Source organism: Ranitomeya imitator, chromosome 9 (assembly GCF_032444005.1).
Source record: "Ranitomeya imitator isolate aRanImi1 chromosome 9, aRanImi1.pri, whole genome shotgun sequence".
NCBI lineage: Eukaryota > Metazoa > Chordata > Amphibia > Anura > Dendrobatidae > Ranitomeya > Ranitomeya imitator.
The window spans coordinates 36,893,187-36,921,084 of record NC_091290.1 but is presented as its reverse complement, the minus strand read 5'-3'; the positions used below and the strand labels follow the sequence as shown (position 1 = coordinate 36,921,084).

General features: G+C 43.7%; 1 long non-coding RNA gene across 1 annotated transcript in view; it reads left to right on the top strand.

Annotated features, from left to right (window-relative positions):
• Positions 1-620: 620 nt before the first annotated feature.
• The window catches only part of LOC138649142 (uncharacterized), a 35,465-nt gene continuing 8,187 nt past the window's right edge, over positions 621-27,898 (top strand). The window contains exons 1-2 of the long non-coding RNA XR_011315246.1: positions 621-658; positions 1,668-1,777. This is a non-coding gene — a long non-coding RNA (uncharacterized lncRNA). The remainder of the gene's footprint in view (positions 659-1,667; positions 1,778-27,898) is intronic.

Genomic DNA, 27,898 nt, shown 5'->3' with positions numbered 1-27,898 from the left:
TGTGCAGTGAGCGATAAAATAAAAACAAAATTTGCTTCCTCTCTATTCCCCCTCCCTACACCAATTTGGTGCTCCAGAGACATCTGTCACAGACTTCTCACCCAGCCAACCAGTCTCCTACTTTTCGCCAATGAAGGGCAAGAATCCTGAAACAGCTTTCTGCAAATTGATGTTTTGTTGCGTTTAAGAGAAGGTTTGGATTTACAGATTGTCATGTGAAAAGGCTCTTTAAAAGGTCAAAAATTGACTTATAGAATTTCTACTTTAAATAGTTGGCAATAGGGACCAGGGGCGGACATATAGCTGGTGCAGCCGGTGCAGAGGCATCAGGGCCCAGAGGTGGAGGGGGGCCCTTGCAGGGCGCTAATAAGGAGGGCAATCTGGCCTGTTGCTCGCAGCCCAAATCTCTGGGGGGCCCATTGCCAGATTGCCCTCATCATATGTGGTGGGCAGGGAGCGATCCTTGCAGCTCTGCTGCGTACAGGAGAAAAAGGTAGTGGAGCTGCAGGTATCCATCCTCTGCTTCCTGCCCGCCCCTTTCCCTCAGACACAGGCGTGTGGCTTGATGACATCAGCATGCAGCACGCGCCTGTGTCAGAGAGAAAGTTGCCGGCGATGAAGAAAGAAGCAGCGATGCCTCGGGGGAATGTACGGAGAGGTGAGTGTGTGTGTGTTTTTTTAATGCACTGGGGAAACCGAGGGCATTGGGTGTGGGAGAGGACAATGAGAGGATTGGGGGTGTGGGAGAGGACAATGAGAGGATTGGGGGTGTGGGAGAGGACAACGATGGCATGTGTGGGAGAGGACAATGATGGCATGTGTGGGAGAGGACAATGATGGCATGTGTGGGAGAGGACAATGATGGCATGTGTGGGAGAGGACAACGATGGCATGTGTGGGAGAGGACAATGATGGCATGGGTGGGAGGACAATGATGGCATGTGTGGGAGAGGACAATGATGGCATGTGTGGGAGAGGACAATGAGGGGATTGGGGGTGTGGGAGAGGACAACGATGGCATGTATGGGAGAGGACAATGATGGCATGTGTGGGAGAGGACAATGATGGCATGTGTGGGAGAGGACAATGATGGCATGGGTGGGAGAGGACAATGATGGCATGGGTGGGAGAGGACAATGATGGCATGGGTGGGAGAGGACAATGATGGCATGTGTGGGAGAGGACAATGATGGCATGTGTGGGAGAGGACAATGAGGGGATCGGGGGTGTGGGAGAGGACAACGATGGCATGTGTGGGAGAGGACAATGATGGCATGTGTGGGAGAGGACAATGATGGTATGTGTGGGAGAGGACAATGATGGCATGTGTGGGAGCGGACAATGATGGCATGTGTGGGAGCAGACAAATTCATTATGATGCTATCAAGGACTTATTTTGAATGGGGGGAACACAGGGCAGGGCCTAAGGCTATGTGCACAGGTTCAGGATTTGCAGGAGAAAATGCTGCTGTATATCCTAATGTGTTGGCAGGAAAAAGCTGTATATTTATTTATTTTTTAATGGGGGGCACAGTGCTGCTCATCACTTTATATTGACTGATGTGTGACTAATAGCATATTAATGGTGGCATATATATCTGTATTCAGGGGCGCCGTGCATGGAGACACATGTATGTTTACAATGTATGTGACCTTGTTATTTTCAGGGCTGCAATGATCATCGTGACTGGGAGATGTCGACATGAAGGTCTGACCAGATGGAGAAGAATCAGCAGAAAACGACTCTAATCAGACGAGACGTCAGCAGTTACTGAATGTAAATATTATTCTCTATCTGCACTGTGTGACGTGGAGTGATAATGTTATATCTATAAAATCGCTCAGGACACATTCTCACATTCATTTGATATGTTCGTATGATGCCAGATATTTTTTATCGGACACACAAACTCGTAAAGTTTTATAGATCCATTCACATCCATGAAAATCACGGCTCTAAGAATGAGAACCGTGAGGGTCAGAGAATGTTCTGTTCTGATCCAATTTTGAGGATCAGACTAGGACATGCTTAATGCATCTGAAAAGCGCACAGCACACTGACACTGCACACGGATACAGGAATGTAGCTTTATTATAGCGCAGTCCCTTAGTACATAGTGTACTCACTTATTATGTTTAGCACAGTCCCTTAGTATATAGTGTAGTCACTTATTATGTATAGCACACTCCCTTAGTATATAGTGTACTATATTATTATGGATAGTGCTGTCCTATGCATAGTTACATAGTTTCCTCTTTTATTATGTACTAGATGGTGGCCCGATTCTAACGCATCGGGTATTCTAGAATATGCATGTCCCCGTAGTATATTGCCCAGTCACGTAGTATATTGCCCAGTGACGTAGTATATTGCCCAGTGACGTAGTATATTGCCCAGTCACGTAGTATATTGCCCAGTCACATAGTATATTGCCCAGCCACGTAGTATATTGCCCAGTCACGTAGTATATTGCCCAGTCACATAGTATATTGCCCAGTCACATAGTATATTGCCCAGCCACGTAGTATATAGCAGAGCCACATAGTACGGTATATTGCCCAGTCACGTAGTATATTGCCCAGCCACATAGTATATAGCAGAGCCACATAGTATATTGCCCAGCACAGAGCCACGTAGTATAGAGACTTAAAAAAAAATAAACATATATTCACCTTCCGAAGGCCCGTTGGAAGTCCTGCTATACTCACCATCCGCCGCCTTTCCCGCTGCTCGCCACGCTCCCGGGACCGCTCCATTGCAAGCGGCAGCTTCCGGTCCCAGGGCTGGTGTGAGTAGGACCTATGATGACGTCACGGTCACATGACCATGACGTCACGGCAGGTCCTTGTCGCACACCAGTCCTGGGACCGGAAGCTGCTGCTTGCAATGGAGCGGTCCCGGGAGCGTGGCGAGCAGCGGGAAAGGCGGCGGAGGGTGAGTATAGCAGGTTTTTTTTATTATTATTATTTTTAACATGACATATTTTTACTATTGATGCTGCATAGGCATCAATCGCGATCCACCCGTGGCTGTTATCATGTTATATGTTGCTGTCAATCTGACAGCGGCATTTACCATGATTGCGCTGGAAGCATGTCATTAGCTCCTCCCATCAGCGCCCCTGTCACATGATAACGGGGCGCCGATGGGTTGGCATGACAACCCGGGGTCTGCAGGAGACCCCTGTGGTTGTCATTGCTGGTGTTTATAGCAGATGAGCATTTCTTCTGTACATAGCAAGGCTGTAGCTCACAGAAGATCGCAGCTACCTATCTCCAATGGAGACTATTTAAACAGGTTAAAAAAAAACTTAAAAAAAAAATATTTAAAAAAAAATAAATATAAAAGTTCAAATCACCCCCGTTTTGCCCCATTCAAAATAAAACAATAAAAAAATACACATATTTGCTATTGCCGCGTTAAGAAATGCCTGATCTATCAAAATATTAAAATAATTAATCCAATCGGTAAACGGCGTATCCAGAAAAAAATCAAAACACTATATTTTTGGTCTCCGCAACAGTGCAATAAAATGCAACAACAAGTGATCGAAACATTGTATTTACCCCAAAAAGGTATAAATAAAACCTCAGCTCGGCATGCAAAAAAGTAAGCCCTCACCCAGCCCCAAATCACAAAAAATGGAGACGCAACTGGTCTTGGAAAATGGCGCCATCTTTTTTTTTTTTACGAACTTTGGATTTTTTTTTCACGACTTAAATAAAAAAAGAACCTAGGCATGTTTGGTGTCTGTGAACTCGTAATGAACCGCAGAATCATAATAACAGGACAGGTTTAGCATTTAGTAAGCATGGTAAAAAAAAATAAAAAAAACAACTGTGGAATTGCACTTTTTGCAATTTCACTTCACTCATTCAAAAGTACAACTCATCTTGCAAAAAAAACAAGCCCTCACATGGCCATAATGAAGGAAAAATAAAAACGTTATGGTTCTGTGAAAAAGGGGAGCAAAAAACAAAACACAAAAAATGGAAAATCCCAAGATCGTGAATGGGGTTAATGAATCATCCTCAACGTTTTGCTGTTTCTCTTGTGCCATATTTTCCAAATATTCTAAAAATGCTCCAGGGACTGGAGTAAGATTTCTGGCGCATGGTATGCCACAACTTGTTAGGAATTAAACAATCCTCCATGATGCCCCCATCATAATGACCCAGTTCCGCCTATATTGGCAGACCTAGGCAAATCTAAAGCCAAAAGTTGTGATTTATGCCATATTTCTGGCATAATTGCTTTGATAAATAGGGAGCAAAGTGTTTCCAGATGCAACATTGTTTTTTTTTTTTTCATTTTTTCATCTATAGGCTTTTCTATAGAACTCAAAATAAAACATCACCAAAAGCTACTGTTAAAAACTGAATGAAAAAAAAAATATTTCATAGTCTGAAGATTTTTGCAAGCACTTAAAAAAAAGCTACAAAAAATAGTGAAGACGAAAACCTTTTTTTTAAGCCTTTAAAGGAACCCTATGATGTAAACATTTTGTACTAACCTGTAGATATGGGTTTAACCTGCACTTGTTTTGGAGGTGGTAGTGGCCCCCTTACCTCTCGGGCCCCTGGGCGGCTGCACAGGTTGCAATAATGATATGTTCGCCCTTAGGTTTTTCAATTTGTAGAAATATTCAGTTGTTTGCTCCCATTTTAATCACCTTTTGTGCTGCCATTTATGCTTGATAGATCTTTACAGCAGAAACATTAATGGTGAAGCCCATGATTCATTTTTTTTTTCTATAGGAAATCAGAAGAGTCATTCTTATAACTTTTTATGCTTTTTATTGTTTTGCAAAATTGCTCTGTGTATCCGCCTCCCCTCACGGTGGTTGTAATTGGTTACCAGCCGTTAAAATTTTACAATTTCGCTGTCAAAGCTTCAGTCCCTTATCTGTTGTATATTTTATTTGTCAGTCTTCTCTTGTATTTCACAACTACTGCCTTTCCTATTTCTCCGTATTTCCCTACCATTACTACCTCTGCATCAGTCCTGTTCACATTCTTGTTCTCACGCTCTGTGCATTTATCGTCCTCTGCGGTCTCTTCTCCCACATGCCGACATTAGAGTGTATTTTGGATTTTCCAGTTCTGGGTTGATCACACACACACACTTAAATTATAAAAATTGGGCACAGTGGCTACAACTATTAAAAAAATAAAAATAAATAAAAAACTCTCACAAATGCAACAGAACAATCTGGAATGCTTTTATTTTGTAAAACCATCAGGACGTAATCAATTATGGCTCTATAGGATTATTCCCCAAATCAAGCTTTCTCTCCCATCTATAGGATAGAAGATAACTTACTGATCTCGCCAGGGGTTCAAACACCAGGACGCTCAGGAATCCCGAAAATGAGGTCTGGTTTCCAAGATCTACAGAAGTGCACAAGCTCAACATTTGCTCCATTTGTCATTGGAAATCCCAGGAATGTACTTTTCATGGCTCAGTTTCAGGACTTGATCCGGTGACCTTTTGCTGTGTGATCTGTTTCCCTCTCTGTTTAGCCACAGCCCATGTCATTTCTGTCTAAATGCTGATGATTCTGTTGCCCTTTCCTTTTCTCGGTTTGCTTCACTTCAAGTGTTTTTCATTTTTCTTTTGATTCTGTCCTATGACATTTTGGGATGGGCTTTATATAATCACTCACTGACTTACTTTGCTGGCTATACTTCTATGTAGATGGAGTTAGGAGCTCTAGCTGTTCAATTAGGGATTATCTTAACTCCAGTTGCTTTTCCTGCAGTCTGACTGCGAGTCCTGTTATGATGCGGTGGTCTAGGAGCAACATGGAACGAGCTCTGAAGGAAGTGGTAACTGTACTGACCGCAGTCCCTAAGCTCAACACAACACTAGAAGTAGCCGTGGAATGCTCCTAACTCTCCCTAGGCATCTCGTCACAGTCTAAGAGCTAACTACCCCTAAAGACAGCAGCAGGAAAACTATCTTGCCTCAGAGAAAATCCCCAAAGGATAGATTAGCCCCCCACAAATAATGACTGTGAGTGGAGATGGAAAAGACATACACAGAATGAAACCAGAATGAGCACAGGAGGCCAGTCTAGCTTGATAGATAGGACAGGATGGAATACTGTGCGGTCAGTATAAAACACTACAAAAATCCACGCAGAGTTTACAAAAAAAATCTCCACACCTGACTAAAGGTGTGGAGGGTAAATCTGCTTCCCAGAGCTTCCAGCAAGACAGAATTAATTCATACTGATAACGCTGGACAAACATAGAAAGCACTGAACGGATAAGTCCACAATCTGTGAACAAAAAAAGCGCAAGCAAAAACTTAGCTTTGCAGAACTGGTCAGGATAACAGGGAAATCCAAAGAGATGGGAATCCAACCAGGAACCATTTACAAGTGGCACTGGCTGAAGAAAGAGCCAGGCTTCAATAGCCGATCAGAAGAGACGATAAGTGGAGGCAGCTGATGACAGCTAACTCCAAGGAGCAGCCATACCACTTGAAACCACAAGAGGGAGCCCAAGAGCAGAACTCACAAAAGTGCCACTTACAACCACCGGAGGGAGCCCAAGAGCGGAATTCACAACAGTACCCCCTCCTTGAGGAGGGGTCACCGAACCCTCACCAGAGCCCCCAGGCCGATCAGGACGAGCCAAATGAAAAGCATGAACCAAATCCGTGGCATGGACATCGGAGGCAACAACCCAAGAATTATCCTCCTGGCCATAAGCCTTCCACTTGACAAGATACTGAAGCCTCCGCCTCGAAAAACGAGAATCCAAAATCTTCTCAACCTCATATTCCAACTCTCCCTCAACCAACACCGGGGCAGGAGGGTCAATCGAGGGAACAACGGGCACTACATATCTCCGCAACAAAGATCTATGGAAAACATTATGAATGGCAAAAGAGGCTGGAAGAGCCAACCGAAAAGACACCAGATTAATAATTTCAGAAGGACCAATAAACCGAGGCTTAAACTTAGGGGAAGAAACCTTCATAGGAACATGACGAGAAGACAACCAAACCAAATCCCTCACACGAAGCCGGGGACCAACACACCTACGGCGGTTAGCAAAACGTTGAGCCCTTTCCTGAGACAACGTCAAATTGTCCACCACATGAGTCCAAATCTGCTGCAGCCTGTCCACCACAGAATCAACACCAGGACAATCAGAAGGCTCAACCTGCCCAGAAGAAAAACGAGGATGAAAACCAAAATTACAAAAGAAAGGTGAAACCAAAGTAGCCGAACTAGCCCGATTATTAAGGGCAAACTCGGCCAACGGCAAGAAAGACACCCAATCATCCTGATCCGCAGACACAAAGCATCTCAAATAGGTCTCCAAGGTCTGATTAGTTCGCTCAGTTTGGCCATTAGTCTGAGGATGAAACGCCGAAGAAAAAGACAAATCAATGCCCATCCTAGCACAAAAGGCCCGCCAAAATCTAGAGACAAACTGAGAACCTCTGTCAGACACAATATTCTCCGGAATGCCATGCAAACGAACCACATGCTGAAAAAATAATGGAACCAGATCTGAGAAGGAAGGCAACTTAGGCAAAGGTACCAGATGGACCATTTTAGAGAACCGGTCACAAACAACCCAGATAACAGACATCTTCTGGGAAACAGGAAGATCCGAAATAAAATCCATGGAAATATGCGTCCAGGGCCTCTCAGGGACCGGCAAAGGCAAAAGCAACCCACTAGCGCGGGAACAGCAAGGCTTGGCCCGGGCGCAAGTCCCACAGGACTGCACAAAAGCACGCACATCGCGCGACAAGGAAGGCCACCAAAAGGACCTGGCAACCAAGTCTCTGGTACCAAAAATCCCAGGATGACCAGCCAACACTGAACAATGAACCTCAGAAATCACCTTACTTGTCCATCCATCAGGAACAAACAGATTCCCCACTGGACAGCGGTCAGGCCTATCAGCCTGAAATTCCTGAAGCACCCGCCGCAAATCAGGGGAGATAGCAGAAAGAATCACCCCCTCCTTAAGAATGCCAACCGGCTCAAGGACTCCAGGAGAATCAGGCGAAAAACTCCTAGAGAGGGCATCAGCCTTAACATTCTTAGATCCCGGAAGATACGAGACCACAAAATCAAGACGGGAGAAAAACAGGGACCATCGAGCCTGTCTAGGATTCAGCCGCTTGGCGGACTCGAGGTAAATCAGATTCTTATGATCGGTCAGGACCACAACACGGTGTTTAGCTCCCTCAAGCCAATGTCGCCACTCCTCAAACGCCCACTTCATAGCCAACAACTCCCGATTGCCGACATCATAATTGCGTTCCGCAGGCGAAAACTTTCTGGAAAAAAAAGCACACGGTTTCATCAAAGAACCATCAGACTCCCTCTGAGACAAAACGGCCCCTGCCCCAATCTCAAAAGCATCGACCTCAACCTGAAAAGGAAGAGAAACATCCGGCTGACGCAACACAGTGGCAGAAGTAAATCGGCGTTTAAGCTCCTGAAAGGCCTCAACAGCCTCAGAGGACCAATTCGTCACATCAGCGCCTTTCTTCGTCAAATCAGTAAGGGGCTTAACCACACTGGAAAAGTTGGCAATGAAACGGCGATAGAAATTAGCAAAGCCCAAAAATTTTTGAAGGCCCTTCACAGATGTGGGTTGGATCCAGTCATGAATAGCTTGGACCTTAACAGGATCCATTTCTATAGACGAGGGAGAAAAAATAAAACCCAAAAAAGAGACCTTCTGAAATCCAAATAGGCACTTAGACCCCTTCACAAACAAAGCATTATCACGAAGGATCTGGAACACCATCCTGACCTGCTTCACATGAGACTCCCAATCATCAGAAAAAATCAAAATATCATCCAAATATACGACCATGAATTTATCAAGATAATTGCGGAAAATATCATGCATGAAAGACTGGAACACAGATGGAGCATTAGAGAGCCCAAATGGCATCACAAGGTATTCAAAATGGCCTTCGGGCGTATTAAATGCAGTTTTCCATTCGTCACCCTGTTTAATACGAACAAGATTATATGCCCCTCGGAGGTCAATCTTAGTAAACCAACTAGCCCCCTTAATCTGAGCAAACAAATCAGTAAGCAAAGGCAAGGGGTATTGGAATTTGACCGTGATCTTATTAAGAAGACGATAATCAATACAGGGTCTCAAGGAGCCATCCTTCTTAGCAACAAAAAAGAAACCCGCTCCCAATGGTGACGAAGAGGGCCGAATATGCCCCTTCTCCAAAGACTCCTTGACATAACTCCGCATGGTGGCATGCTCTGGCACAGACAGATTGAAAAGTCGTCCCTTAGGGAACTTGCAACCAGGAATCAAGTTAATAGCACAATCACAGTCCCTGTGCGGAGGAAGGGAACTGGACTTGGGCTCATCAAATACATCCTGGAAATCCGACAAAAACTCAGGGACCTCAGAAGAGGGGGAAGAGGTAATTGACATCACAGGAATGTCACTATGTACCCCTTGACAACCCCAACTAGTCACCGAGATAGTTTTCCAATCCAGCACCGGATTATGTTCCTGTAACCATGGAAAACCCAGTACAACAACATCATGCAGGTTATGCAACACCAGAAAACGGCAATCTTCCTGATGTGCTGGAGCCATGTACATAGTCATCTGTGTCCAGTACTGAGGTTTATCCTTGGCCAAGGGTGTAGCATCAATACCCCTCAAAGGAATAGGGCTCTGCAAAGGCTGCAAGGAAAAACCACAGCACCTGGCAAATTCTAAGTCCATTAAGTTCAGGGCAGCGCCTGAATCCACAGAAAAGGACGACAATGAGCAAATCAGGGTCACAGATAAGAGAAATTTAGGCTGTACAGTACTAATGGTAACAGACCTAGCGACTCTCTTAGTACGCTTAAGGCATACATGAGCAGAATCACCACAGTAAAAACACAGCCTATTCTGACATCTGAATTCCTGCCGTTCTGTTCTAGTCAAAATCCTATCACATTGCATAGGTTCTGGACTCTGCTCAGAGGATACTGCCATATGGTGCACAGCTTTGCGCTCGCGCAGATGCCGATCAATCTGAATGGCTAGAGACATAGATTCGCTCAAACCGGCAGGCGTAGGAAAGCCCACCATAACATCTTTAAGGGCTTCAGAAAGACCTTTTCTGAAAATAGCAGCCAGAGCCTCTTCATTCCATTTAGTGAGCACAGACCATTTTCTAAATTTCTGGCAGTATAACTCTGCCGCTTCCTGACCTTGACACAAGGCCAACAGGGTTTTTTCTGCATGATCCACAGAATTAGGTTCGTCATACAATAATCCGAGCGCTTGAAAAAATGCATCAACATTCAATAATGCCGGATCCCCTGTTTCAAGAGAAAAAGCCCAGTCTTGAGGGTCACAACGCAGCAAGGATATGATGATTTTTACTTGCTGAATGGGATCACCAGAAGAACGGGGTTTCAAAGCAAAAAACAATCTGCAGTTATTTTTAAAGTTCAAAAACTTGGATCTGTCTCCAAAAAACAAATCAGGAGTAGGAATTCTAGGCTCTAAAGCCAGAGTCTGGACAACATAGTCCTGGATACTCTGTACTCTTGCAGCAAGTTGATCCACACGAGAAAACAAACCCTGAACATCCATGCCAAAGCATATATCCTGAACCACCCAGATATCAAGAGGAAAAAAAAAAAACAAACCAAAGCACAGAAAAAAAAAATGGTTCAGAACTTTCTTTTCCTTCTTTTGAGATGCATTTAATTCATTTTCGGCCACTTGTGCTGTTATGATGCGGTGGTCTAGGAGCAACATGGAACGAGCTCTGAAGGAAGTGGTAACTGTACTGACCGCAGTCCCTAAGCTCAACACAACACTAGAAGTAGCCGTGGAATGCTCCTAACTCTCCCTAGGCATCTCGTCACAGCCTAAGAGCTAACTACCCCTAAAGACAGAAGCAGGAAAACTATCTTGCCTCAGAGAAAATCCCCAAAGGATAGATTAGCCCCCCACAAATAATGACTGTGAGTGGAGAGGGAAAAGACATACACAGAATGAAACCAGGATGAGCACAGGAGGCCAGTCTAGCTTGATAGATAGGACAGGATGGAATACTGTGCGGTCAGTATAAAACACTACAAAAATCCACGCAGAGTTTACAAAAAAAATCTCCACACCTGACTAAAGGTGTGGAGGGTAAATCTGCTTCCCAGAGCTTGCAGCAAGACAGAATTAATTCATACTGACAACGCTGGACAAACATAGAAAGCACTGAACGGATAAGTCCACAATCTGTGAACAAAAAAAGCGCAAGCAAAAACTTAGCTTTGCAGAACTGGTCAGGATAACAGGGAAATCCAAAGAGATGGGAATCCAACCAGGAACCATTTACAAGTGGCACTGGCTGAAGAAAGAGCCAGGCTTCAATAACCGATCAGAAGAGACGATAAGTGGAGGCAGCTGATGACAGCTAACTCCAAGGAGCAGCCATACCACTTGAAACCACAAAAGGGAGCCCAAGAGCAGAACTCACAAAAGTGCCACTTACAACCACCGGAGGGAGCCCAAGAGCGGAATTCACAACAGAGTCCTCTTCTCAACACCCTTTCTTTTACGCTTTGGGTCTGGGAGGTTTTTCACTTAAACTGTTTATTTTTTTGGTTTACTGTATCTTTCCATGCCTGTCCTGTGTTAACGTCTTTAGTTTCTTACCCTGTGTTCTCGGGTCTCCCTGCATGCCCTCCTTTTCCTTTGTAGGACCGATTTGCACAGATCTCTGCATGCACCCTTATTCCCAGTTTCTGATCCGGGGTCCAATCACATTACATGGAGCATTATCATCAGATCTCCAAACCAGCACCTGCACCTGTCCGGTGCTACAACTGATGCCCTGGAAAGTTGGGAATGATGCCATTCAAAACAATAGATTCAGTTCCCACCTCCGCTTTCATACAGCATTTTTGTTAAATTGTAGTTGGAAATGTTATAATTTGACAGTCTAATGTGCATGAGAGCCTCCCTACCCTTCATTGACAGATATTGTTGAGGAGAGAAGGATTCGGCATGTACAATTTTGGACCTTCCCTTGGTGGTGCGACGGGGTAGCCCACAGTCATTAATACACAGGACGACACATTATAGAAAGGACTCCGCATTGGATAAAGTTACATTTCACTAAAACTACGGGACACAGTCACACAAAAGATAGAATGCTGATATCAGCGCCTCTGACACTACCCATTGCTGCTCTCAGACAAGGCAATATATAGGTGGCGACAGATTGCAAAACCATTATTGTCAAAATGTGGTTGTTAATCACAGAAACAAGTCCGAGAATTTCTTGGACCCAAAATTGGCTTTTAATCCCGCAGCCTGCTCTGAAACATGGACACGTCTGACAGTTTTTAACATTTTTGCTTATCTGGTGGAATTCCAAACCCGATGATCAGCAATCCATTAACTACCTCCAAAGTAAGACATTTCAGGAGCAAAGAGTACAGAGAAAATGAGGACCGGTGGGGAGGCCAGATATACATTTTTCCTCTACAACTCCCACTTCTATAGGGCGACCCATAAAAAAAACATAATCCTGTTTCCCTTGTGTGGTTCGTACTTACTTATGTTCCAGCCAAACAGAGAAAGATCTTGTTTTATGAGACAGCACCGAAAAATACTCAATTTTTTTTTAACCGAATCCTATATGCACGACGGATTCCAATACTGATCCGGCTAAGAGTCCCATTATTGCTCTATGTTTTTTTGGAAAAAATATGTATGTGGTCAATTTAAGGAGCGCTATGGCTATAGAGCACACTGCAATAGATTAGTGGTAAACAAACCTTTTATTAAACCACTACGCGTTTCGGCAGCGGACTGCTACCTTCCTCCGTTGGATTTATATTATTGCTCTATGGCGCAGCTCACAAGGTGAGTATATAGACACTAGATGGTGGCCCGATTCTAACGCATTGGGTATTCTAGAATATGCATGTCCGTGTAGTATATTGCCCAGCTACGTGGTATATTGCCCAGCCACGTAGTATATTGCCCAGCTACGTACTATATTGCCCAGTGACGTAGTATATTGCCCAGCCACGTAGTATATTGCCCAGCTACGTACTATATTGCCCAGTGACGTAGTATATTGCCCAGCCACGTAGTATATTGCCCAGCCACGTAGTATATTGCCCAGCCACGTAGTATATTGTCCAGCCACGTAGTATATTGCCCAGCCACGTAGTATATTGTCCAGCCACGTAGTATATTGCCCAGCCACGTAGTATATTGCACAGTCACGTAGTATATTGCCCAGTCACGTAGTATATTGCAGTCACGTAGTATATTGCCCAGCCACGTAGTATATTGTCCAGCCACGTAGTATATTGCCCAGTCACGTAGTATATTGCCCAGCCACGTAGTATATTGCCCAGCCACGTAGTATATTGCCCAGTCACGTAGTATATTACCCAGCCACGTAGTATATTGCACAGTCACGTAGTATATTGCCCAGTCACGTAGTATATTGCACAGCCACGTAGTATATTGCCCAGTCACGTAGTATATTGCCCAGCCACGTAGTATATTGCCCAGCCACGTAGTATATTGCCCAGCCACGTAGTATATTGCCCAGACACGTAGTATATTGCCCAGCCACGTAGTATATTGCACAGTCACGTAGTACAGGGGTCCCCAACTCCAGGCCTCGAGGGCCGGCAACAGTGCAGGTTTTCAGGATTTCTTTAGTATTGCATCGGTGGTAATGTGATCATCTGCACAGGTGATGATTCCAACCCCTGTGCAATACTAAGGAAATCCTGAAAACCTGCACTGTTGGCGGCCCTCGAGGCCTGGAGTTGGGGACTACTGACATAGTATATTGCCCAGCCACGTAGTATATTGCCCAGTCACGAAGTATATTGCCCAGTCACGTAGTATATTGCCCAGTCACGTAGTACAGAGGTGTCAAACTGCATTCCTCGAGGGCTGCAAACAGGTCATGTTTTCTGGATTTCCTTGTGTTGCACAGGTGATAATTTAATCACCTGCACAGAATGATTCCAGCACCTTGTGCAATGCTAAGGAAATCTTGAAAACACGCATGGTTTGAGGCCCTCGAGGAATGCAGTTTGACACCCCTGACGTAGTATATTGCCCGGTCACATAGTATATTGCCCAGCCACGTAGTATATTGCCCAGTCACGTAGTATATTGTTCAGCGACGTAGTATATTGCTCAGCGACGTAGTATATTACCCAGTCATGTAGTATACAACACAGAGCCACGTAGTATACAGCACAGACACATAGTATATTGGCCAGTCACGTAGTATATTGCCCAGCCACGTATGTAACAGGTTAAAAAATAAAAAATAAACATACTCACCTTCTGAAGGGCCCCTTGTAGTCCTGTCGCCTGTGTGTGGTGCACGCAGCAACTTCCGGTATGAGCGCAGGGCCTGTGATGACGTCGCGGTCACATGACCGTGACGTCATGGAAGGTCCTTCTCGCATAACATCCTTAGCACCGGAACCTGCCGCTTGCACTGCCGAGGACAGGATGACATGCCGGAGGGTGAGAATAACGTTTTTTTTAAATTATTATTATTTGTAACAGTAGATCTTTTTACTATTGATGCTGCATACGCATCATCAATAGTAAAAAGTTGGTCACACAGGGCTAATAGCTGCGTAACCGGAGTGCGTTACACCGCGGTCCATTAATGCTGGCATTAACCCTGTGTGAGCTGGGGGTGTGGTGACTGGAGGGGAGTACAGAGCGGGCACTGACTGCGGGGAGGAAGGAGCGGCCATGTTGCCGCCGGACTGCGCCTGTCGCTGATTGGTCGTGGTAATGGTCGTGGGCATTTTGCCATGACAGACAGACGCCGCGACCAATGAATATCCGTGACAGAAAGACAGAAGGACAGACAGAAAGACGGAAGTGACCCTTAGACAATTATATAGTAGATTTACTCATCTTGCCAGGGCTCATTCAGATTTCAACATGTTCCATGTACAAGACAAATGGAGCCATTATTCTAACCAGACATTGATCAGAGTGTTATAAGTTTTTCTCGTAAGTGGAGAGAAAACAGAAAGTTTCTGCACCTTGCGGTGAAAATCAGACCGCAGTTGGATGTCACCCTAAGTGCGGTCCAATATCCTCACAAACAAATAGACTCGAATTGTTAATTTTCATCCGACTCTTGGATCAAAATTGGACATGTTTATGATATTTTCCGTCAGATGACAAAAATCGGATATTGGCACAGCCCCATGGACTATCAAATGTACAAATGCTCTCCAAGAAAAGCACGGATAGCACTCGTCCGAAAACATCGAACTTGTGAACGAACCCTCATACCACCATATAATAGGAATACTACCCAGGAGAATGCCCTTGTTCCTTTCATTTTCTCTCCAGTGCAAATTTAGGAAAATAAGACAATGAATCATGCCTCACTCCAAATTGCAGAAGGATCAGAAAAAGAAGGTATATATAAAATTCACTCATATATTGGATGAGTTATTCCCTTTATTGGATATTTTACTACCCCATTCAAGTTCTCTTCTCCAAATATCTTTTTATTATTACTATTCTAAAGCATTTTGTGTACAACAAGTGAAGACTCGAAGAAAGCAGGTGAGCACTGCTAATATGCCATCCTATGGTACACCCTTCATTATCTTTCCTGCATTCTGAAGAATGAGGCCCAATGGGTAGGGATGAGCGGACACGTGGAAGTTCTGGTTCTGGTGCCCGACCCAAACTTTATTTCAACGTTCGGTTCTGGTATCGGAACTATACTTGAATAACATCCTGAACCCCATCAAAAACAATGGCAAAACAAACTTTCAGCTAGGAAAATTCTATCTCTCTCTCCCCCGGAACTTTGTACATTGCAACGGAATTCCTGGAGAAGTCAGTGTTCGGCGTTTAGCATTAGACACTGACTATCTGGCAAGAACCCAGAATTTAAAAGTTCAGATACACTCACCTCTACCAAGTGAAATGGGCCTTTCTCCCAACTTTCAGCTGTACATTGGCACGGGAAGAGTTACACGTTTTTGCCTCTTGAATATTTTCTATGATTTAGCAGAGTTGAGTAATATAGACATGACTAAGATCTGACGATTACCTTCCGGGTCTCATTACTCATGAATATTTACCGGACGGGTGGATTGTATTGTCCCTAATCCCAGATAAGAGGGTACAACAGAGAACAGCTAGTTATCGTAATGTTACACATCAAAGCATAATAGACAATGTATATATACCACACAGGAATAGTAAACTTTGTTTTTTAACATTATCAATAGTGATGAGCGAACGTGCTGGGATAAGGTGTTATCTGAGCATGATCGGGTGCTAACCGAGTGTCTTCAGGGTGCTCGAAAAATATGTTAGAGTCTCCTTGGATGCATGTCTCATGGCTGTTCGACATCCAACTTATCCCAGCACGTTCTCTCATTCCTAATTATCAACTATCTCAAGTGATCTATGATGTAATAAGTTTGGTTTAGATGTTGATGACCTCTTAATACGAATAGGTCATCAATCTCAGATTGGTGGGTCTCCAACACCCAGGACCCCCATCGATGAACAGCTGTCGGAGTGTTTTATTTTTGGTAGCTGTAGAATTAGGGTATGTGTCCACTTTCAGGATGGCCGGCGGTTTCGTCGGAGCGGCTTAGCCGCTCTGTGCTAAGCCCCGCCCCCTTTCTGGGACGCGATGATGCCGGATGTGTTCACAGCACACATCCGGGATCATCGCTCCCCACCATAGGGCCCTGTGCTATATCTTGCGGCGACGCAGCGTCGCCGCAAGATATACGGACATGCTGCGATCTGAAAAGACGCGCAGCATGTCCGGAGTCGCAGGGCCGCCGCGTGCGTGTTACCACGCATAGTGGAGACGGGATTTCATTCAATCCCCTCCACTATGCTGTAACATCTGGACGCTGCGTGTCTGACGCTGCGGCTCTATGCAGCGTCAGACACGCAGCGTTTCCTGCACGTGGACACATACCCTAATGGTGTCATACAATGCACATTTATATGCAAAATATAGGAACCACGTATGAATTGGAATCTGGTAAACCACTTTATTGCAATGGAAGTCTTTACTCAGATGTAAGGAAAACTTCAAAGAACCAAAGAAACCATGGGCTGAATCACTCAATTTCCACCAATGTGTGATCCTGGCCTATTACTAATGCTGGCACCTAAAAGATAAAAATTCACCAAGTTTCAGTAACTCTTTTGCAATTTTTATGTTTGCACTTTCATTTTTACCTGCAGTTCTTCCAAGAATCCTAAATTGTCACAGCTAATAAGTGGGGGCACTCAGTGCCGGTCCACCACCACCGGTCTGATTTTCATAACCTTTCCTAGGGATGGGTCATCAATGTGAAAGTAGTGGACAACATTTAATTCTCAGCTTTGTTCCGCACTTTAAGTCCTTGTGCACACAACCAGTTTTCTTGGGCGAGTGTAATCTGTGGTTTTCATGGATAGCACTCGTACCTATGATATGCGATGGGGCTGTGCACGGGTCTGATCTTTTTTCCTCGGATCGAGTGGTCCGTGGGAAAATTGGAGACATGTCCAGTGTTGATCCATTGGGCAATGAAAGACTATGGGTGCGTGAAAAAAAATCAGACTGCACACGGATGACGTCCAAGTGCGGTCTAATTTTCATGGGCTAACGGAATGGAGAAACTTTTCTTTTTTTCTTTCCACGTACAAGAAAAAATGATAACAATGATCAAAATAATCTGATTGTGGAGAAATCGGTCGTGTGACCCTGGGATGCACATAGGTCCCTACGTTCTCTTCCATTATCATCATGGAAGTTTTAGTTATTATTAATTATTATTATTTATTTATATAGCACCATTAATTCCATGGTGCTGTACATGAGAAAAGGGTTACATATAGAGTATAGATATCGTTTACAGTAAACAAATTTACAGTGACAGACTGGTACAGAGGGGAGAGGACCCTGTCCTTGCGGACTTACATTCTATGGGATAATGGGGAAGAGGCAGAAGGTCGGGGCAAGGCTCTGGCGATGGTGAGGCGGCAGAATGGTTATTGCAGGCTGTAGGCTTTCTTGAAGAGATGAGTTTTCAGGTTCCGTCTGAAGGAGCCGAGGGTGGTTGATAGACGGACGTGTTGAGGCATGGAATTCCAGAGGATGGGGGATATTCGGGAGAAGTCTTGGAGGCGGTTGTGTGAGGAACGAATAAGTGTGGAGGAGAGTAGGAAGTCTTGGGAGGATCGGAGATTACGTGAGGGAAGATATTGGGAGATTAGTTCAGAGATATAGGGAGGGGACAGGTTGTGGATGGCTTTGTAGATCAGTGTTAGTAGTTTGAACTGGATTTGTTGGGGAATTGGGAGCCAGTGGAGGGATTTGCAGAAGGGAGAAGCAGGAGTGTAGTGAGGAGGTGGATTAGTCGGGCAGCAGAGTTGAGGACAGACTGGAGTGGTGCAAGAGAGTTAGCGGAGAGGCCACAGATGAGGGTGTTGCAGTAGTCGAGGCGGGAGATGATGAGGGCATGCACAAGAGTTTTGGTAGATTGTGGGCTGATGAAGGAACGGATTCTGGCAATATTTTTGAGTTGGAGGCAACAGGAGGTGGCAAGAGTTTGGACGTGCGGTTTGAAGGACAGGGCAGAGTCGAGAGTTACCCCGAGGCAGCAGACTTCAGGTGCGGGAGAGAGCTCAATGCTGTTTAACATAATAGATCAGGTAGAGGGGATACGTGAGATGGGAGAAAGATGATGAGTTCGGTTTTGTCTACATTGAGTTTTAGGAAGCGAGAGGTGAAGAAGGAGGATATGGTTGACAGACACTTCGGGATTCTGGACAGCAGAGAGGTGACGTCTGGGCCAGAGAGGTAGATCTGAGTGTCATCCGCATACAGGTGGTACTGGAAGCCGTGGGACTTTATGAGTTGTCCTAGGCCATGAACTAGTATAGTTCATGTGATACTAGCGTCAGGGCTAAGAAGGTTGAACTTGATGGACCGTCACCGAGGTCTTTTTTCACCCTATGTAACTCCCAGTATGTAACTATGACCTGTAGACCTTATATCTCTAGTGACGAGTTTTCTAATGTTTTTTTTTTATTAATCAATTCCGGCATATTGAGGTTTGTTTTTCAAGCAAGATGCTGGGACTGACTCAGGATGAAACGCCATTATAAGGGACTACTATGGATCTTGTCATGTACTAGGATTCCTGGAGAGATGTCTTCATGTCAGTCGTTCTCCCAGACCAGCAGGAATTCTGGCCTCATATCCTAAAGCCACCAGCACGGATAATGTTCTTGGGTTGAAAAATGTGGCCATCTATAACTGAAAACATTTACATTTTACATTTTTCTCTTATGTGTGTAAGGGCTCGTTCACACCACCGTATATCCAGTCTGAGTGCTATCTGTTAATAAAAAAATGATCACACAAGGACCAAAGTTATTTAAGGGGACAATGCAGATGAACGATATTCTTCACTGACTGAGCCGATTGGATCTGAAAAAATTGCACAATACACAATTTTTCTGTGAAAATTGGATGAGACACACTCATTTATGGGCAGCATGGTGGCTCAGTGGTTAGCACTATATGGTGGCTCAGTGGTTAGCACTGCTGCTTTGGTCCTGGGTTCAAATCCCACCAAGGACAACATCTGCAAGGAGTTTGTATGTTCTCCCCGTGTTTGCGTGGGTTTCCTCCGGGTTCTCCGGTTTCCTCCCATATTCCAAAGACATACCGATAGGGAATTTAGTGCTGCATCCTCTTTTTTTTGGATGCCACTGTGACCGATGTTTTATACTGTCGTATGACCTTAGTGTAACACAGAATCTAATATAAAGTCTATTATCATTGTGTTTCTTAAATGACAAATGTTTGGAAAAACGAAAACACAAGCAAATGAAAAACGTGATTTTGTATTTTACTGGATGAACATTTCAGCACGCACCGAAACTAATGCGTTCATTTCCCCAAGTGAAGATTGTAGTTGTAGTGCGGTCATTTTTTTCCTGCTTGTTGCGGTACAAGCCACAAATCATAGCTTTTGGCATTGCCATGTTAGCCTCGTGTTCCTCGCATAAAAAGGAAAAAAAAAATTTGGACGCAACAACCCGATCATTTTCCTATAAATACATTTATACCTTCATTCTTAAAAGAAAACATGACATGTAAGACAAGTGACATATAAAGTGTAGTTAGCTACATCTCAGCTGCCTGGGGCCTATTACACATATCACATGTAAGAAATGTATTCATGAAGTTTTAATTAATTAACTGCTCAATCACAAAACTAACATTGCGTTATCTTTATTCCCATAAAGTGAAAACACTACCCTAGACTCTAGTAACAATCTAAAAAAATATTGCTCTACTAAAAATCAGCCTAGATTACCCATAAATTGCTAATTTTACACCTCTGCAGTCCATGTGTACATAATAACACCTTTACTCAAAAACAATAAATCATCCGCAACATATAAAGAAACGTGTAACATCATGAGTCACGTAATAACACAATAACAGGACAGATACAAAATATCACATAAACTCCACGTATCAGTCAGTCTTACAAACCATCCTCCTGTACATCCCAACTCACTTCTCACCATGGAAATCTCTTAAGAACTCTATATATAATAAAATATAGCAACAAAGTATCTTTTAACATATGAACTGGTGAATATATAGAATTTTTAGAATATATAGCTATTCAGCATTCCCAATATATACTCCATTATTTACTTCAGAATGGTTCTCATTCCAAGGGATAAAGAGTAGACCAATAAATGCCTAATTTCCGGGGGAATGAAATCCAGGAAGAGAGGGGGAAGTTTGAGACGGGGGGGGGGCTTCTGAAATTTACCTGATGCTCCTAAAATACTGTGTACTCTCCAGTATAGGTACAGAGCTATTTGCAAAAGTGTTGTAAGAAGTATTATTCAGTAAAACTTCCTCTTTTATTAGGCCAGGTTCACATGGTGAGAATTTGATGCAGATTTTATAATCACATTTTTCATGCTTAAAATATGAATAATTTTACGGTACCAGCGAGGTGGATGCATGCTAACAGAATTGACTCCGCATGCTTTTTTTTTTTCATTTTTTCTTTAGTCAGTGTATAGAGATGTTTGCCTTCATTATAATCCTTCATCTGATGATAATGAGACTTCTGAAAAGTTTTCTGCACAAAAGAGGGAATTAAATAGCCCCAATTGCAACTTTTAAATTTGCAAGTTTTCAACCTTTTTTTTTTAAATATATATATATACACTGCTCAAAAAAATAAAGGGAACACTAAAATACCACATCCTAGATCTGAATGAATTAAATATTCTCATTGAATACTTTGTTCTGTACAAAGTTGATTGTGCTGACAAAAAAAAATCACACAAAAATCATCAATGGAAATAAAATTCATTAACCAATGGAGGTTTGGATTTGGAATGATACTCAAATTCAAAGTGGAAAATCAAATTACAGGCTCATCCAACTTCAGTGGACAAGGAAATGATGCTCAGTAGTGTGCGTGCCCTCCACGTGCCTGTATGATCTCCCTACAATGCCTGGGCATGCTCCTGATGAGGAGGCGGATGGTCTCCTGAGGGATCTCCTTCCAGGCCTGGACTAAAGCATCTGCCAATTCCTGGACAGTCTGTGGTGCAACGTGACGTTGGTGGATGGAGCGAGACATGATGTCCCCGATGTGTTCAATCGGATTCAGGTCTGGGGGACCTGCAGGCCAGTCCATAGCTTCAATGCCTTCATCTTGCAGGAACTGCTGACACACTCCAGCCACATGAGGTCTGGCATTTTCCTGCAATAGGAGGAACCCAGGGCCAACCGCACCAGCATATGGTCTCACAAGGGGTCTGAGGATCTCATCTCTGTACCTAATGGCAGTCAGGCTATCTCTGGCGAGCACATGGAGGGCTGTGCGGCCCTCCAAAGAAATGCCACCCCACAACATTACTGACCCACTGCCAAACAGGTCATGCTGAAGGATGTTGCAGGCAGCAGATCGCTCTCCATGGAGTCTCCAGACTCTGTCACATGTGCTCAGTGTGAACCTGCTTTCATCTGTGAAGAGCACAGGGCGCCAGTGGCGAATTTGCCAATCCTGGTGTTCTGTGGCAAATGCCAAGCATCCTGCATAGTGTTGGGCTGTGGACGTTGGGCACTCAGACCATCCTCATGGAGTCGGTTTCTAACTGTGCAGACACATGCAGATTTGTGGCCTGCTGGAGGTAATTTTACAGGGCTCTGGCAGTGCTCCTCGTGTTCCTCCTTGCACAAAGGCTGGGGTAGCAGTCCTGCTGCTGGGTTGTTGCCCTCCTACGTCCCCCTCCACGTCTCCTGGTGTACCGGCCTGTCTCCTGGTAGCGCCTCCAGCCTCTGGACACTACGCTCACAGACATAGCAAACCTTCTTGCCATATATTGCATTGATGTGCCATCCTGGATGAGCTACACTACCTGAGCCACTTGTGTGGGTTGTAGAGTCCGTCTCATGCTACCACGAGTGTGAAAGCACAACCAACATTCAAAAGTGACCAAAACATCAGCCAGAAAGCATTGGTACTAAGATGTGGTCTGTGGTCCTCACCTGCAGAACCACTCCTTTATTGAGTGTGTATATATATATATATATATATATATATATATATATACAGTGGGGCAAAAAAGTATTTAGTCAGTCAGCAATAGTGCAAGTTCCACCACTTAAAAAGATGAGAGGCGTCTGTAATTTACATCATAGGTAGACCTCAACTATGGGAGACAAACTGAGAAAAAAAAATCCAGAAAATCACATTGTCTGTTTTTTTAACATTTTATTTGCATATTATGGTGGAAAATAAGTATTTGGTCAGAAACAAAATTTCATCTCAATACTTTGTAATATATCCTTTGTTGGCAATGACAGAGGTCAAACGTTTTCTGTAAGTCTTCACAAGGTTGCCACACACTGTTATTGGTATGTTGGCCCATTCCTCCATGCAGATCTCCTCTAGAGCAGTGATGTTTTTGGCTTTTCGCTTGGCAACACGGACTTTCAACTCCCTCCAAAGGTTTTCTATAGGGTTGAGATCTGGAGACTGGCTAGGCCACTCCAGGACCTTGAAATGCTTCTTACGAAGCCACTCCTTCGTTGCCCTGGCGGTGTGCTTTGGATCATTGTCATGTTGAAAGACCCAGCCACGTTTCATCTTCAATGCCCTTGCTGATGGAAGGAGGTTTGCACTCAAAATCTCACGATACATGGCCCCATTCATTCTTTCATGTACCCGGATCAGTCGTCCTGGCCCCTTTGCAGAGAAACAGTCCCAAAGCATGATGTTTCCACCACCATGCTTTACAGTAGGTATGGTGTTTGATGGATGCAACTCAGTATTCTTTTTCCTCCAAACACGACAAGTTGTGTTTCTACCAAACAGTTCCAGTTTGGTTTCATCAGACCATAGGACATTCTCCCAAAACTCCTCTGGATCATCCAAATGCTCTCTAGCAAACTTCAGACGGACCCGGACATGTACTGGCTTAAGCAGTGGGACACGTCTGGCACTGCAGGATCTGAGTCCATGGTGGCGTAGTGTGTTACTTATGGTAGGCCTTGTTACATTGGTCCCAGCTCTCTGCAGTTCATTCACTAGGTCCCCCCGCGTGGTTCTGGGATTTTTGCTCACCGTTCTTGTGATCATTCTGACCCCACGGGGTGGGATTTTGCGTGGAGCCCCAGATCGAGGGAGATTATCAGTGGTCTTGTATGTCTTCCATTTTCTAATTATTGCTCCCACTGTTGATTTCTTCACTCCAAGCTGGTTGGCTATTGCAGATTCAGTCTTCCCAGCCTGGTGCAGGGCTACAATTTTGTTTCTGGTGTCCTTTGACAGCTCTTTGGTCTTCACCTTAGTGGAGTTTGGAGTCAGACTGTTTGAGGGTGTGCACAGGTGTCTTTTTATACTGATAACAAGTTTAAACAGGTGCCATTACTACAGGTAATGAGTGGAGGAAAGAGGAGACTCTTAAAGAAGAAGTTACAGGTCTGTGAGAGCCAGAAATCTTGATTGTTTGTTTCTGACCAAATACTTATTTTCCACCATAATATGCAAATAAATTGTTAAAAAAACAGACAATGTGATTTTCTGGATTTTTTTTCTCTCAGTTTGTCTCCCATAGTTGAGGTCTACCTATGATGTAAATTACAGACGCCTCTCATCTTTTTAAGTGGTGGAACTTGCACTATTGCTGACTGACTAAATACTTTTTTGCCCCACTGTATATATATATATATATATACTACCATTCAAAAGTTTAGGGTCATTTAGAAATGTCCTTATTTTTTAAAGAAAAGCACAGTTTTTTCCAATGAAGCTAACATTAAATGATTCAGAAATACACTATACACTGTTAATGTGGTAAATGACTATCTTAGCTGCAAACGTCTGGTTTGTAATGCAATATGTTCATAGGTGTATAGAGGCCCATTTCCAACAACCATCACTCCAGTGTTCTTGTGGTACTTTGTGTTTGCTAACTGTGTAAGAAGGCTAATGGATGGTTAGAATACCCCTGAAAACCCTTGTGCAAGTATGTTAGCACAGTTGAAAACAGTTTGGCTGATTAGAGAACCTATAAACCTGACCTTCCTTTGAGCTAGTTGAGAATCTGGAGCATTACATTTGTTGGTTCCATTAAACTCTCAAAATGGCCAGAAAAAAAAGAACTTTCATGTGAAACTCGACACTCTATTCTTGTTCTTAGAAATGAAGGTTATTCCATGTGAGAAATTGCCAAGAAACTGAAGATTTCCTACAAAGATTTCCCTTCAGAGGAGAGCACACCCAGGCTCTAACCAGAGTAGAAAGAGAAGTGGGATTTTGAATAAGGAAGGCTATTACTCCATTTTGCAACCCCATGCCATACCCTGTGGACAGCGCTTGATTGGAGCCAATTTCATCCTACAGGACAATGACCCAAAGCACACCTCCAAATTATGCCAGAAATATTTAGGGAAGAAGCAGCAGCTGGTATTCTATCTGTAATGGAGGCGCCGTCACCAGATCTCAACCCAATTGAGCTGTTGTGGGAGCAGCTTGACCGTATGGTGCAAAAAACGCCATCAAGACAAACCAACTTGTGGGGGGGCTTCTGGAAGCATGGGGGGAAATTTCTCCAGATTACCTCAGCAAAGTAACTGCTAGAATGCCAAAGGTCTGCAATGCTGGAATTGCTGCAAAGGGAGCATTCTGTGACGAAAGCAAAGTTTGAAGGAGAAAATTATTATTTCAAATAAAATCTTTTTTTTCGAACCTTGTCAATGTCTGGACTAGATTTTCAATTCATTTGGCAACTCATTTGATTAATAAAAGTATGAGTTTTCATGGAAAACACAAAATTGTCTGGGTGACCCTAAACTTTTGAACGGTAGCGTATATACAGGTCCTTCTCAAAAAATTAGCATATAGTGTTAAATTTCATTATTTACCATAATGTAATGATTACAATTAAACTTTCATATATTATAGATTCATTATCCACCAACTGAAATTTGTCAGGTCTTTTATTGTTTTAATACTGATGATTTTGGCATACAACTCTTGATAACCCAAAAAACCTGTCTCAATAAATTAGCATATCAAGAAAAGGTTCTCTAAACGACCTATTACCCTAATCTTCTGAATCAACTAATTAACTCTAAACACATGCAAAAGATACCTGAGGCTTTTATAAACTCCCTGCCTGGTTCATTACTCAAAACCCCCATCATGGGTAAGACTAACGACCTGACAGATGTCAAGAATGCCATCATTGACACCCTCAAGCAAGAGGGTAAGACCCAGAAAGAAATTTCTCAACAAATAGGCTGTTCCCAGAGTGCTGTATCAAGGCACCTCAATGGTAAGTCTGTTGGAAGGAAACAATGTGGCAGAAAACGCTGTACAACGAGAAGAGGAGACCGGACCCTGAGGAAGATTGTGGAGAAGGACCGATTCCAGACCTTGGGGAACCTGAGGAAGCAGTGGACTGAGTCTGGTGTGGAAACATCCAGAGCCACCGTGCACAGGCGTGTGCAGGAAATGGGCTACAGGTGCCGCATTCCCCAGGTAAAGCCACTTTTGAACCATAAACAGCGGCAGAGGCGCCTGACCTGGGCTACAGAGAAGCAGCACTGGACTGTTGCTAAGTGGTCCCAAGTACTTTTTTCTGATGAAAGCAAATTTTGCATGTCATTCGGAAATCAAGGTGCCAGAGTCTGGAGGAAGACTGGGGAGAAGGAAATGCCAAAATGCCTGAAGTCCAGTGTCAAGTACCCACAGTCAGTGATGGTGTGGGGTGCCATGTCAGCTGCTGGTGTTGGTCCACTGTGTTTCATCAAGGGCAGGGTCAATGCAGCTAGCTATCAGGAGATTTTGGAGCACTTCATGCTTCCATCGGCTGAAATGCTTTATGGAGATGAAGATTTCATTTTTCAGCACGACCTGGCACCTGCTCACAGTGCCAAAACCACTGGTAAATGGTTTACTGACCATGGTATTACTGTGCTCAATTGGCCTGCCAACTCTCCTGACCTGAACCCCATAGAGAATCTGTGGGATATTGTGAAGAGAAAGTTGAGAGACGCAAGACCCAACACTCTGGATGAGCTTAAGGCCGCTATTGAAGCATCCTGGGCCTCCATAACATCTCAGCAGTGTCACAGGCTGATTGCCTCCATGCCACGCCGCATTGAAGCAGTCATTTCTGCCAAAGGATTCCCGACCAAGTATTGAGTGCATAACTGAACATTATTATTTGATGGTTTTTTTGTTTGTTATTAAAAAACACTTTTATTTGATTGGATGGGTGAAATATGCTAATTTATTGAGACAGGTTTTTTGGGTTATCAGGAGTTGTATGCCAAAATCATCAGTATTAAAACAATAAAAGACCTGACAAATTTCAGTTGGTGGATAATGAATCTATAATATATGAAAGTTTAATTGTAATCATTACATTATGGTAAATAATGAAATTTAACACTATATGCTAATTTTTTGAGAAGGACCTGTATACTGTATATAATATATATATATACTTACCATTTTATAAAATACATGTAACACTAAAACTTGATTTACACAACAGGTCATTTTCTGTTGGCACGTTCCCTTTAGGGAGTTTGCGCCTACGTCTACCTCCTCGAGGAGAACAAGCACATTACACACCTTGGATTGAAAGAAAAGAAGTGTCAAAATCATCAACGTTCAAACAATGCGCTGACACCATGAGTATATTTTTGTTTTCAGAGTTAGATACATCAGAGAAATGTCATCTAACATGAACTTTCCGATTACCGGTTATGCAGCGCACATAGTTTAGGTTGTACATGATGCAAGAAAAATAAAATAAAATATTATCTACAATAAAGCAATTAATATTCTCAACTGGTTATACAATGATATGTGGGAAACCACTATAATAATTACTACCAGTAATAGATCCTGCGGACTCTGGTCGTCTCACCCAGCAGAACATTGTCAATAGTGTGTAGAGGACGACATTACCGAGTATGAATCGTGTCGTCTCCCACTGTATTTCATTGGTAGGTATGAGAATTGACTACAACGTTTAGTGAATTCCGTATAGATTTACCAGGGGGTGGTCTGTCCCCTTACTGTCACCAACTGCTACTATGGGTGCAGAACGCTTCAGAATTGGGTGCAGAACTGGTTGTCCAGGCTTGGGGTTCAAGTCTGCAGTCACTCTGTGTGGCTGCAGGCTTGTGAATCCTCACAGCGTGCAGTCACATACCGACCTTGCATACATGCAGTCACATACCGACTAGACATGCATGTCCTCACTCAGTACAAGTGAATTGAGAGAAGCCAGGCACGTCTAGTAGGAATGCGTCCAGAAGCAT